We start from the raw sequence: 12226 nt of genomic DNA on the forward strand, positions 1-12226 counted from the left end.
TTCCCACTGCCAGAGGGCAGAGTTAGATGGGATATTGGGAAGAAATTCTTCCCTGTGAGGGTGCTGAGGCCCTGGCACTGGTTGCCCTGAGCAGCTGTGGCTGCCCAGTCTCTGGAAGTGTTCCAGGCCAGGTTGGATGGGGCTTGGAGCTACCTGGGATAATGGAAGGTGTCCCTGCCTGTGGGAGGGGGTGGAACTGTATGAGCTCTAAGGTTCCTTCCAACCCAAACCCTTTAGTGATTCTATGGAAAGAGATGCAGAGTGGATTCAACCCCCCTCAAATCCCTCTGCTCACCTTGAGCAGAATGTAGGGATTTTCCCTCCCCTTAATTCAAAGCTCAAGTCAGAAGAGTGGCCCAATTTTCACAGCTGAATTAAGTCTGTTCGATTTAGCCCCAAAGATGATAAAGCAGCAGCATTTTGGACAGACCCCCTGTCAAGAAATCACAGCCAGGTCTGACTAAGGACTTGGTACCCCAGGGGAGAGGCAGAAACCCTGGCAAGGTTGGGGTGTGGGCCATGATCCCCACAGGTAATTTCAGACTTTAGCCATGCTGGTCCCCAACTTCTATCTCACCCTACTCATAGGCAAGAAAAGTCATGGAGTATTATTCTATCATGTAAAAAAACACACAGGCAAGATAAAAAAAGGTATTTTCTTATTTCTTTAGTAGGGGACCCTAATAAGAACATCCCCCTGGCACCTGGGATGTGTGGCACACCAACACAGAACTCTACATTTGCTGGACTCCTCTCCTCTCCTCTCCTCTCCTCTCCTCTCCTCTCCTCTCCTCTCCTCTCCTCTCCTCTCCTCTCCTCTCCTCTCCTCTCCTCTCCTCTCCTCTCCTCTCCTCTCCTCTCCTCTCCTCTCCTCTCCTCTCCTCTCCTCTCCTCTCCTCTCCTCTCCTCTCCTCTCCTCTCCTCTCCTCTCCTCTCCTCTCCTCTCCTCTCCTCTCCTCTCCTCTCCTCTCCTCTCCTCTCCTCTCCTCTCCTCTCCTCTCCTCTCCCCTCCCTTTTGCCATAACACACAATGTTTTCTTTTCAGCACTGAGGCACAATGACCACAGGTTTCCAAGGAGCTGCCAACAGCAAACCCCCAGGTCTATTTTCCCCCTCTGCATCTTCCCAAATAACACAACACTCATTCATGGGTATGAATAATTCCTTACAATTCCTCTTTGAGTACGAATAATTCCCTATAATTCCTCTTCAGCTCATCTACCGTTACATCATTCAGTCCGTGTGGGCAGTGAGTATTTCTGGCCTCAGTTTTTCTGACTCCAGCTCTTTTCAAGCCGCCTCACCTCTCTCCCTGTAATTAGTAACAGGCTTTTCCATCACAGAAGTTGGAAGTTTCATTGAACTGTTGAAATCCAGCTCATTTCAAACAGTTTTTTGTGCAGCACAAGTTGCCACAGGACATTGAGGCCAAGACTTGGAAAGATTTTTCATCCCCTTGTGCAAGGTATCACCTAGAAGGCTCTAAAACGAGGAAACAGGAGTAACCCAAAGCAAAGGCTGGCAAGGTCTGTGTTGACCAAAACATGTAATACTCCCTGAGTTATCTTTTATTCTGAAGAAGAGCTGAGTTATCTTTCCTAGAAGACAAGAATCACAGTTCACATTCATGTTTACTGACCTACTGACTGTGCATTGTGTTAGAGGGGAAAATATCCAAATTATTTACATTCTTGAGCATAGTTTGTTCACTGTAATCACAGAAGCTGAAATCCCTTCTAGCAGACAGACTTTTTGCAGGATGTGGTTGGTTAGAGCTCCAAGTTTCGCCTTTTAAATTATGGTCTCTTTTGCAGGCCATGGATTAAGTATGTGTACATACACTCAGATAATGTGCACAGCCTGGTGTGGGCTTGTTTTTGTTGCTGAGATTTTTTATGAGAGTGAAAAAAAAATCATAGAATCATAAAATCACCGAATGGTTTAAGTTGGGAAGGACATCAAAGTTCATCTGCTTCCAACTATCTGCCATGGACAGGGACACTTTCCACTAGATCAGGTTGCTCCAAGGTCCATCTCACCCAGCCTTGAACACTTTGAGGGATGGAAGGTGGGAGATTTTGCAGAGATGTTTTAAATTCTTGGCCAGTGCTACAGGATGGGAAGGGCAGAGCCAAATGTCTCTTATCTTTTCTTAATTCCAAGTCTGACCTGCCCATCTAGAGATGCTCTTGCCCCTTTCCCTGACAATTCCAAAGTCATCTGATGAGACAAAACTGCATCAAGAAATATTTGTACAAATGCAGACAGACAAACAAAGTGTAGGAGAAAAGCAGAACCAAGAGAACTTCAGGAAAATATTTCCTGGACCACTCCTAACCAGGGTGCTGAGGAGGCGTTGGGATAAAAGCAATAGCAAATTCTTTGGAACTAATGAGAACCATCTATTGCAAGCAAAATTAAATTTCAATCTGCAGCCCTGCCCTGTCTCAGCAGAGCTGCTCTTTGCCTTGATTTCCATGCAAGAAAAAGTGATTTTTTCTTTAAAATAGGGCTGTGAGGGATGGGACCCTGCATCCCTAATCCACTGTGCAGATTCTCAGCTGATCATGGGCAAATAATGGAGCAACCCTTGGTTTTGGTGGTACTCCCTAACTGCAGAGCAAGAAGCATCTCTGTCTTACAGAAGCAGCTTTTATTTGAGGGGAAAAAGATGACTTTGGGTTGGGCAGATGCCCATGGAGTCCCTGGAGGAAAAGCCACCAGATGGTGCTCAAGGATGGAGCCAAGGCAGGATGCTCCTGGGTGTCACCATGTGCCAGGGACCCGCAGCCACCCTGTGAAATCCACAGAAGTTTCCTAATGCAGGGTAGAAATTTCCCAGTTGAGGCACATCAGAAAAGAATTGTAAAATTTAACCACTCTCTGCCAGTTTCACTGGAATTTTTTTAAGCTGGGACCCTTATTCTGGTGGTGGGAGGATGTCAAAGTCACCTTTGCATCCTGGAAATCATGTAGCACACAGGGCTTTTAACATTTTCTCATGGGTAGAAGGAGAATTCCTCAAAACCCTCTTCCTGACTCATAGCATTAATCACGTCTCGTTATTAATGCACCAGGGAGGAAATATTGCTAAACTTAGTCCCAGCTGCCTCTAGAAATTACCAGCATGATGTGATCCAGTCTTTTAGTAATTATCAGAGGGTTTGTTTGGTGTCTGGGGGTGGAAAGTATTCTGTCCCTGCAGATGTCACCTTCTCCCCATGGGGGTCACCCACCCTCAGAATGACACAGCAGCCACAGCTCGGGTTCCCATGATTGATGGGGATTGCTTTGCTGGGAGACACCAACACAGAGAGGGAACTGCTAAGGGAAGGGTTGTAAAGGGTTGTGAGTGAAAGGGGGGGGGGGGGGGGGGAAATAACCCCCCCAAAATGCCCTGAGCATCCTGTCTGGTTGCTCCCCCACTATGTGTCAGTGATAAAGCCCCTTTTTGGAAAGGAAAATCTTCCAGCTTGGTTATTACAGCCACAAAGGCAGTCAGATGGGAATTGAAGAGCTCTTGCAGCCTCATTTAATTATTTGAGCACTTGGTAGAAGTCACTTCAATATTAAAACCATGTTAAGACAGAAAGAAAAGAAGAAATGCTAACAGCCCAAAAAGAAATCAAACTAACTCCCAAGTTAAACATGTTCTCAATTGAGCTGTGATAGGCACATAACATGGGTCACACACGTTTTACCAGTGTTGTTACATTATTTCTTTGGAATTGTCTGACTTGGCTGTTTTTCACTACTGTTCTGGGGGTGCGTGGAGCTTTCCTGTGGTTTGTTCTTTTGGTTTTTTTGGGGTTTTTCTTTCAGTCAATTAAAAGTGTTTCCCTGCACTCCTTCATTGCCACACAGAAAACTGGTTTTCAAGGCAGACCTGAAGAAAAGGCAACACAGATCCCAGCTACATACTGGTTACCTCTGGTAGTGACAACTTGAAGCACTGGTGGATATAATTCTTCATTACAATAGCAACTACTGTGGCCTCAAATTCTTGCTTTACTGAATCTCAGAATAGCCTGGGTTGGAAGGGACCTTGAAGACCACCTTGCTCTCTCCCCCTGCCATGGGCAGGGACATCTTCCACTAGACCTGGTTGCTCCAAGCCTTGTCCAACCTGGCCTGGAACTCTTCTAGGGATAGGGCATCCCAGCTGAGCTTCTGCCTGACAGCTGAAGTCATCTGGGAAGGCCTTTGATTTGGATGCTTCTTCCCACATAATGCTCCTCCATCATATGTATTTTATCTTTTAGCAGCTGTCCCTCACCCTGGGTGAAAATAAAATGACTTTTTAAAAATATTAAAATAAAGTAAAAAAAGGTCTTTTTCGTGGCTTTGCAGCAGTTTCTGTTTCTGCCATCCTCTGTTCAGTGCTCACTGACACCCAGCAAGGAGCTGCAGCTCCCTTTTGCCAGGCTCATTTATTATTTGGGAACTCCCTGCCTGTAAGCTCCAGCTTGACAGATTTTGGAGGGGTGACATAACACCCTGCTTGCCTTTGGGCACGAGGCTGGGGAGTTTCACTCTGGGTCCCACTGTGTCTTCAGTCTCTGCCAGCACCAAGCCAAGCTCCATTTCTAAAAGGAGTTATTGCCTCAGTCCAAGGCCTCAGCACTTCCCTGAAGCATTCCAGCTATTTCTTTATGTGGCTGGTCTTTCAAAGAGCACAAACCCAAGAACAAACATCATAAATCCCCCTTTGAAAAGAAAAGAACTTGACTGATTCCTGGGACACCATCTCCACTCCAGCCTTATATGGAACCAAGCAAGAGATAAGAGTTGAAGTTTCTGTACCTGTGTTTATTGCAAAACACAACCCAGTGCAGCCTGAAATGTTTAGCTTTGGCCAGTGATCTGCTGTCGCACAAGGCACAGGAATAAAATTAACCCCAAATTTATTAGGCTCTGACTAATGAAAGGTTAGATTATTCTTTCACTTCACATACGTTTAAAACATTTTTAAAATCACCAGTCAGGAACTTGCAGACTGGGTTTGTTGCCTTTTAAACTTTTTCTTTAAACCTATATATCTTTTAAAACATTTATCCTTATGCTAAAGTATTAACTTTTGTTCATAAGTTATGTATAACATAAATCCCCCACTTCTGCTTCCCCACCTGGGTAGGTATAAAAACCTGGTGTTACATTTCGGGAAGGTGCACAGAGGAGAGACTCTCTCCCGCTGTGCTGATGTTGTAAGGAAGCTCAGCCTCGAACATCTCCGAGCGGTGCTGCTGCGGAGCCCTGCGGAACTTGGTATGGTCCTTGGCACATCCCGACTCCTGCAAACACCCAAGACCAAAAGACATAGTTTTGTCATTCCACAGGGCTTAATATTTTCTCTTTCTCTCTCTCTTTTTTAAAATATTATTTATTTTTATTTTTTATTTTTAGTATCTATTTCTCACCAGCAAGGGAGCAGCGCTCTGGACGCGCAGGGCCAGCGCGGAGAGGGGAAGCCACACAGCGCGGAGGCGGAGGGGGGGGGGGGGGGGGGACGGGACTGTGTGTGATGAGCAGCTCTGACCTCAGCCCCGGGAACGCCAGCCCCAACCATCTGGATCCCATTTGCGACGCCGGCTCGCCCGGCCCCCCGGCATTCCCGAGCCCGCTGCCTCCTCCGGGCTCGCTCAGACCCACGGCAGCCGCCGCGCAGGGACCAGCGTCCCTCCAGTCCCCTCATCCCAGCGCTGCCCCGCCATTCCCTCATCCCAGCAGTGCCTGCACCCCACTGAGCACGGCGAGAGGGGACTGGGAAGGCTGAGCAGCACCGCACGCCATGAAGCAAGGGTGAAAGGCGCTCCGTAGAGGAAAATCCTGGAATAAGCAACTCTTCTGGGGGTTCACTCAGGGGTAAGTGTTGCTTTCCGCGTGGGAGACCTCAGCCTAACCTCAGCAGCTGCTAAGCCATGGTTCCCCTACTTGGGGTGGTAGTATTTTCAGGGTTTTTTTTTTTTCAGGGGATTTTGGACAAAACCCATCCCCAGGTTTGCATCAGTCTCAGAGAAGCGGAGCGATGCTGCCGGCTTGCTCAGACCGTGAGCTCCTCCCGGAGCTGATGCACCGCAGATGTGTGGGAACACTCCTGTCCCCACCACTGCAGGGGAACTACATCCATCCAAAAGCACCGACCAGTGTGTTTCATCAGCATTGTTTTTGGGTTTGATGCCTCGGAATTGCTGCAGCAGCAATGTGATGGGATGGGAGCAGGATGCCATGAAAAGCAGTGCCCCAAGGAGGTCGTGTGATGGTTTGGAAGATGTATCCTCACAAGGAGGTGGGGGCGTCAATGGCACCTTGCAAGGAAATGTGCTGAGGGGGTGTCTCAGTGTCCCCTTCCTGCTCCCATGGCTGGGAGGGGGTGTTCAATAGCTGCCCTCACCCCTCCTACCCCAAGGTGAGGTAGGATAAACCCGGCAGAGGTGTTCAGCCGTGCCACTCAGGTCCTGCTGCCAGGCATGTCCCCTCTGCTCCGGGGTGGGCCAGCATGTGGCTCCAGGGATAATTCTCATCCTCTTGTGGTCATCCACAGAGAGGGAAATTAGCCAAACAGCAGCTTTTCCCCTAAGGGAAAGGGCTCTCCGTGGCATGGAGCCGTTCCTCTCCACAGCTCCCATCTGCTCTCCCTCCTGCCTTCCCCAGCCCTTTCCCCACACAGCCCCAGTTGCCCTCAGCCTCCTGGGACTTGCTGAGGGGGTGGCTATGACTAATCTGGAGACACCCTGCCACCATCCCACTGGGCTCAGCAAAGCCTTCCCCTTTCCAAGCAGAGCTGGGGCGAGAAATGGTTGTGGCCAAACTGGTTTCCTGACCAAGCAAAAGGGCCAAAAGTGGCTGCAATGAGGGTAGCCAAAGCCCCTTTGGTTCCAGTGCGTGCAGTGGGAAACTCTCAGCTTGTTTCTGGTCGCTGTGATGATTCATGTGTGCTCTTGGGGGAGGAATCCTGCTTTTTTTCAAAATTCTAGCTTTACCCCATTTCTTGCTGGTTTAAGGAAAAATAAATCAGTAGTTGTGGTTGGATAATTACGGTGGTTATATAGTGATGCTTCTGGGGTACAAATACCCAATTTAGTAGGTTTGTAGAGAGATGGCTCCAGACTAAAGCTGTTGCAGGGAGCTGGAGAATTTTCCTCCAAGGTCATGCAAGAATGCAGAGGAGAGACTCAACTCCACATCTCCCGGGCACCATCTCTTCAGTCATCCCTCTTCAGTCAGGGAAACAGGCTTTTCATCCCCAAACTTACTCTGTCTTTGCAGAGAGGTTGACCATAACCAGGGCTGTGACTGTGTTTAAGAAAGGAGTGCAGGACTGTCACCACACCATCGTTCATTCATTCACTTTCCAGTTTCCAGCACCCTCCCCAGTCTCCTTTCTGGTTTTTCAAACATCTCTATGATTTTCCATTCAAACTCAGCAACTTTCCCCGATTTCATGGTGAGCTAAACCAGCCCCTGCTTTATTCCCAGATGTGAAGGAGGGGGAAAAAAAAATCCTAAAAAATAATGTTCCTCTTCTGCTTTTGCTACGTGCCTGTCCAGGAACAGGAGGGAAGGGAACATCTTATTCCTTCCATCAGTACAAACTGTGGTAACTGCACAGCCTTGCCAGCCTTGGATTGTGTTCTCATTGGATTTCCAGCAAAGGGGTGAGCCTGCCCTGTGCTGGGCGTGCACGGCGCCGGGTGGCATTGCGTGCTCACTCCCCACCGTGAATCACAGCCAGCCTTACCCCCTCCACATGCCCATCACTTTTTCCACCTTTTTAAGTGATCTGTGTTCCACATTAAGGAGTCGATTTGTTTGGGTGGAGAAGCTCCGGGAGGCTCCGGTTACTATACATAAAGAGTCATTGATCTTTGAGGGAGTTTCAGATTTTTTTTCCCCTCTTTTTTAGCAAATACTCCCTTTCCTCTTATTAACAACTCTATTTTGGTCTCAGTCTTTGGATGGAGAAAACAACTAGATTTAAGCCAACAGCATGCTTAGAAGGACAGAAATGAATATATGATTCACAAGAAATTCTATCACCCAGGGAACTTGCCTGGATAGGATATGGAAGCACGATAACTATATTGCTTTGCTGAACACTGGTTTTCAAAAATCAGAGCTCCAGTGGCTTGCAAAAGCAAGCAGAATTTTTTCCCACCCTTTCAGGATTTTTTTAAATTTTTTTTTTTTTTTTATGTAGAGGTCTGCCTTTGTAGGAATAAATGTTTTAAGGGCCAGCCCTCAACCCCACAAACCTCACCTTCCCAGTAGCACTTAGCAGGAACATTTACGCTTCAAAAGAGCTGAGACAAATCTTAATGTCCCCACCTGCAGCCATGAATAAATCCAGGATCTGTCTTACTCAGCTCATCCTGAGTCTCTAGAACTAGTTTTGCTTCTAAAGGCCTGTGGAACCAGGTGGAATTCAGTGTTCTGTGATTAAGAGGTGGCCAGGCATGGGACACTTATGTCCCTTGAAAAGGTGACCAAGCTTTTTTCACATGGAAAAATCATGGCATTCAGCCTCAAAATCACACCGGGAGTAGCTTTTGGCTAACATTTTCCCCAGCTCAGGGAAGTTTAAGGGGGAATTAATCCTGGAGAGAGGGAAACACGCCTCTCCTCCAGAGGGCAATCTGCAGCTCCCTGGCTCCACATTAGGATTTTGGGAGCTAGCTCTCCCAGTTGCTCACTGCACAGCCATGACTGCAATCATATCCCACTGCTGGGGATGCAAATTGCTGTTCTGGGTACCTGGTGTCCACTTCCAAGCCACTGACAGGGCTTACAAATGTTGCCCTTCACGGCTGTGGATACAGCAAAGAACAGCCAGGTCAAGGGAATTTGAGGCTGAGCAGTTTGGTTGGGAAGCAGGGTGATGGTGGACAAGGGAAAATCCCCAGAAAGCAAATGCAGGTGAAGGCAGAAGCCTCTTTGTTTTGACTCTGACATCCCTATAAGACAGACTTCTACAGGGACCTAGAGGATGCTCACAGCATCCTGCACAAGCTATGGGATGATGCTTTGCTCTCCCTCTCCCCCTTTCAGAAAAGCCATTGGGACCCAGCTGCAAATCCACCTCTTTTTCACATGGGAAAAGCAGGATCCACCCCACATGCACAAGGGAATTTAAGGGCTGCAATTGTTTCTCAGGTTTTTAGTCAATATATTTTTTTTTTTTGTGGATGCTGCATGGCTGAGCAGGAAAACTGGATCAGATAACCTGTGGGCAGTGAGGCATCCCAAAGGTCCCTGGGTGTGCCAGCTGGGAAAGCTGCACAAGGCCAAGCCCAAATCCAGACCATTTATCCCCAGAAAATGTGCCAGTCTCTCTGCCTACCGTGGTTGCCGTGTTCTGCTCCTTCCCAGAGGCTGCTCAGCTTTCCAGCAGATTATGGGAACAAATGTCAGAAATGCAATCACAAAATGTTTTGGGTTGGATGGGACATTAAAAACCATTTTGTTCCAGCCCTCTTCAACACTTCCAGAGATCCAGGGGCAGCTAGAGCTTCTCTGGGCACCCTGTGCCAGGGCTTCCCCACCCTCACAGGGAAGAATTACTTCCCATTATCCAATCTATTTTATTTTCACTACACTCTAGTGAAAAAAAAACACCTCAACACACACAAGCAAACAACTGCTTAGAAAGTGAATTTGAAACACTCAAGGAAAAAAATATGTAAAATGTCATATTTTATGTGCAGAGAAGTATGCAATATATGCAAAAAATAGCTGCTGGGGAAAATATTTAAGGAAATCACTTCATTGTGTCAGGGGTAGAAATGATTGCTTTTTGAGAACAGTATTAGGAACAGATGTATTTCTTCTGATGAAATACTGTAATATTAAGAGGTCGGCACACACTGTATAAACTCTAGACAGACATAAAACTTCCAGATTATTGAAGGCTACAGGAGTTAATCTTTTAGCACATGAATCATAGAGAAATTGGCTCCCCAGATTTTGGTGCTAACTTAACAGTTCAGGAAAACTCTTTTTCTTCCTAAAGGCACTCAGCAGTCAGGTTTTTCAGCCTGAAGTGGATATAGCAAAAGCTTCACCAGAGCTTTCACCCCACAGGATTGTAAGGAAATTGTCATTTAAAAAAATGAAATAAATCCACAATTAAATTGCCTTGTTGAAAATACATTATTGAAAACCCAACAATGCCAGAGAATAAAGTTGCAAAACAAATACTTACCATAACCAAGTATTAAAATGATTTCACATCTCTGGTTTTATCATCCATCCCCTGCAAACTGTTGCCACCTCCAGCTTCTGTAACCAGTGGTAATTTGGGACACAAAGCAAGAACACATTGAGCAACGGAAATTACTTGTTGTGCCTCACTGAGGGCAAGCCAAGCAATAAAAATCACATTATTCACTGTCTTAAACCCACTTTTCTCGCTGAGCCACAGACTCTGCTGAGTTAAAACAGAGCTGAGTAGATTTTTGGTTGAACTCCCCCAACCAAGGAAAGAAAAAAAATTACCTCCACCCACCCAACCCCTGCTATGTTACCTTTAATAAAAAGTTGCTGTCCTTGCTGAATCATCTTCTCAAGGGCCATCCCCTATAGGAGAATCATCTCCTTGTCCACCCCTTTCTGCAAGCACCAAACTCTTCCTCATTAGCTAATGAGTACCATGGAGAGGGGGCTATAAAAGAAAATCTTGCTTAGGAACAGCTCTTCTAAAAGAATCTTCTTTTCCTTAAGTTGTCAATCTCTAAGAAACCTCCATCACCTCTTCCTGCAAGATGGTGTTGCCTTTTTCCTTCTGATGACTAATCCTGGCTCCTATGACTTTAGGATGGTTTTGTGTGATGCTAAAACTCATCTCCTGTGCATGGAAAAGTCCCTCTGCTTGCACAGAACTATAAATACCATGATGGAGGTCACAGAGAAAGCTGAAAATAGATCTGGAGGCCTCCTAAAATATGAAATAAAGAATGAGGTGAAATGGACTGCCCAGGGACTGGTGGAGTCTCCATCCCTGGAGGTGTCCACGGAACACCTGGATGTGGCACTCAGTGCTTTGGGCTGGGTGACAAGGTAGGAGTCAGTCCCCATGTTTGACTCGATCTTGGAGGTCTTCTCTAACCTAAGAAATTCTGTAACTCTGGAAAATCTCAACTTCCCACTATTATGGGAGATCATGGGTGATCCTGCGGGCAGGGGAGATCAGAGCCTTGGGGAGTTTCACTTTTCCCTTCAGCTACATTTTGTGGCTGTAAACAGGCTCAGAGCAGCTGCTTGATGTTAAAACCAAAAAAAGCCCCCAAATGTTTGCTCCAGTCCTGTTGCTTTTTAGCCAGCAAGACATCAGTTTTCACTGGTTTATCTTGATGCTCTTGCTCTTCCCCAGTTGTTGTGTCTGAAGAGGGATTGGCTGCCAGCAGCTAATAAACAGGATGATAACATAAATTCCTGCATTTTGGGAAAGAAATATGAGCACTTTTACAGCACACATTATTATAATGGGCTGTTTTCCTCAGCATGTATTTTATTTCATGTTTTTCATTCATTGCTAGCAATGTGACATCCCACCTTTAAGGGGAAGGGGACTCCAAAGGTTTGTAGATGCTTATGGTTGAAAGAAAAAAGGGAAAGGGCCTGCAAAAGCTTACGAAGTTTTATTAACAAATTACACACTTGGCGTGGAATTTGGTGTGTTAGTTGTTGATCTCCCTGATCTCAGTGTAAGCACATGGCAGTGGCTTTTGGATACAGGACAGAATGAAAGGGAAGAGGGAGAGGGTGATAGATTAAAGAGGGAGAGAGAAAGAAAGGGAGAATGAGAGATCAGCATTCCTGACTCCAGCATTGATCCAGCTGATGGGATATCCAGGGGCACAGATGGACCTGGGCTTCATGGCTGTACCTTTTATAGCTACATTTTCCCTGCCCTGGTGAAAAATTTCTCACTTTCTATGGAAATTAGTTAACATGCTTTCCCTAGACCTTTCTTGAAAGGTGTCAGAGACTCCAGAGGTCTTCCTGCTTCTCAATATCATCCCTGTGCTGTGCTTATCTCCCCTTGCCAGAATAAGGATGTTTTTCCCATAAAATGCTGTCCTACCTCCATGTGGCCTCTTCTCCATCCACATCCTGTTCTTTCCCAGAGTGGGTTACTGCCAACAATCCTTGGTTGTTATTACCAGCAATCCTTGGTTGGCTCCACAGCTCTGAGGATTTGAGACACATCTTGAATCAGAGAACATCCTGA

This window comes from Cinclus cinclus, chromosome 21 (assembly GCF_963662255.1).
Source record: "Cinclus cinclus chromosome 21, bCinCin1.1, whole genome shotgun sequence".
In the NCBI taxonomy this organism is placed as follows: Eukaryota; Metazoa; Chordata; class Aves; order Passeriformes; family Cinclidae; genus Cinclus; species Cinclus cinclus.